This window comes from Octopus bimaculoides, chromosome 24 (assembly GCF_001194135.2).
Source record: "Octopus bimaculoides isolate UCB-OBI-ISO-001 chromosome 24, ASM119413v2, whole genome shotgun sequence".
NCBI classification, from domain to species: domain Eukaryota; kingdom Metazoa; phylum Mollusca; class Cephalopoda; order Octopoda; family Octopodidae; genus Octopus; species Octopus bimaculoides.
In genome coordinates, this window is record NC_069004.1 from 904,781 (window position 1) to 907,300 (window position 2,520).

Below are 2,520 nucleotides of genomic sequence, written 5' to 3' on the forward strand. Positions count from 1 at the left end.
TCTCTCTCTCTCTCTCTCTCTCTCTCTCTCTCTCTCTCTCTTACTGTATCCTCCTCCGTCTCTCACACACAATGTACATAAAAACAAAAGGTACAAATTCACACACACATACACACACGCACAGCTGGTTAGACAGATAGATGCATGGACAGATAGCTTACACACACACACACACCACTCAAGTTTTTTTCTGGAGTTATTGAGATTGTTTACAGCGGCCCTTTGAATGTGAAGTGTGTGTGTGCTCGCGCGCGTCTATATTTGTATGTGTGTGCTAGCACCTGTGTGCATGCACGAATGTCATGTGTGTGCGTGTGTGTGTGTGTGTGTGTATGTATTGCGTGTTTTGAAGGTTGTGTACTTAAGTACTCTAAACGTGCACCGAATAAAGGTCTCCATGCCGACTCTTCAACTTCCAACAACAGTCGTTAATAACTGACTATTTTACTCGGAGCTCTCGCTGCTGCCTGTTTCTCCGTTTTGTGAAGCCAGTGTCCGCAAACCTCGCGGCGGTCACTACAGATGACCAGAAGGAAATTGTCCGCAGGGCGGTATCTCTGCTCCTAATAATATTAACAATCCATTCTACAATAAGCACAAGGCATGAGATTTTGGAGAAGGGCCGACCCCAGTGCTCGACTGCTACTTATTTTATTGACCTCAAAACAGTGAAAGGCAAATTCGATCTCAGTGCTAAGCATTAACCATTCTGCCAGCTCGCCATATTCGTAATAATGATAATGATGATTTCAAATTTTAGCACAAGGCCAGCAATTTCGGGTGAATCGATTAGGTCAATCCCATTGTACAGCTGGAACTTCTTAACTACACAGCCAAGTCCGCGCGCAAACTTTCTTAAGAGTGTTTTTAGACCCTCCCTTACGACCGGTAAATTATTCAACATCAAACGGCATCATTCTCAATCACACGCTTTTCTATCTCTCTGATAAGAGACCTCTCGTCAGCTCATGGCTCTGATATGGATAAAATTTTATAAGCATAAAACCTGTTAGGCCTCAAAACGAATCTTGGTAAAAAAAAAAAAACTTTCGTTCGTTATCAGCTCGGCTGAGGAAAGCTTTGTCTAAACATGGCTACTTAAAATATCGGTATAAAGTAAAATTTATGAAAAAAAAAACGTGTCTTCTTTCAAAATATCTTTGCAGCATGTCAAAGGGATGCAGATTTTCATTAAATATGGCTACCTTTTGAAAAATTACAATTTTCATTATGGTTTCAACGATACACACTTGTGTTTTGTGAGCGTCATAGTGCCAATAAAATTACACACATTGATTACGTTTTAGTTCAGTTTTATCACCCATCAACTCGATTGTTGTTATTATTATTGTAAAGTTCAACTTCGATCACTATCTGGAGCAATTCTCAACGTAACAATAATCTCTGATCAACGAATGACAGAGCCAACATCTTTTCAAAAACAATTTATTCAAAATATATTGAATTTTTGAGATTATATCTATTTTCGGTGCCAATAAAAGACAGACAAGACCAGATTCATGTTGCCTTTTTCCAGCGTTCCTTTCACTCTTTCTCTTCTGTCTGCACCCTTACAACATCCCCCAACTTATACGTCCACGCATCTACATGCACACACACACACACACACACTTAATACACACACTCCACATGCTGCTGTGCATCAGGTCCCCCCCCTTCACAACTATAACAACCATATTATCTCTCATGGACCTACAACCTTCCATCTTTTAAGTACTTCTTTACAACAACAAAAAAGCCGCCATTTTCTATTTTTGTCTAATCTCTTTACAAATATTATTATCCACCATATAAAGGCCACGGCATAAAACTTCACTTTGAGATAACAACAAAATAATAACCAACACAAGTCTTTTGCAGGAACCAATGATAAAAAAAAACAATAATGTACAAAACAAAAACCCCCACCGCCACAACCACTACCAAAGAGATAGAGAGAATGAGAGAGGAAGAGAAAGAGAAAGAAGGAGAGAGCGAAGGAGAGAGATGAAAGAGGTTATTAAAATCTCTTTCAATATTTTTGTTTTCTTTTTCAAGTGATCTTGTTTTATATATACTCCGCTGTAGGTAGCTTGTACTCAACAAGTCGTGGCGATGTATATATACAGAGATAGTGTGTGTGTGTGTATGTGTGTGTGCGTGTGTGTGTGAAATTATAAGATATATATGAGTATATACAGGTAAATAGATAGAAATAGAGCGATAAATACGCACACACACGTACGCCCTTGATGGGGCAGACCTGTCGGTGGGTTCCAGGCTTTGAACAACAAAAAACAAAAAGCGTCTTCGGGAGGTGATAAGATAGGAATAAAATTAAGGAATTCATAGTAAAAATACAGTATATGCGCGCGTGCGACTTTGTGTGTTTGTGTGTATGTATACGTATATGCACGTATGCACACACACACATATATATATATGTATATATATACACATATACACATATATATTTATATATGTAATATGTATATGTATATACATATATATATATATATA

At 38.2% G+C, this 2,520-nt stretch overlaps 1 protein-coding gene across 1 annotated transcript in view; it reads right to left on the bottom strand.

The window, feature by feature from the left end:
- The window catches only part of LOC106878702 (palmitoleoyl-protein carboxylesterase notum1'), a 43,430-nt gene that overhangs the window by 19,384 nt on the left and 21,526 nt on the right, over positions 1 to 2,520 (bottom strand). The gene's annotated exons all lie outside the window — the stretch shown is intronic.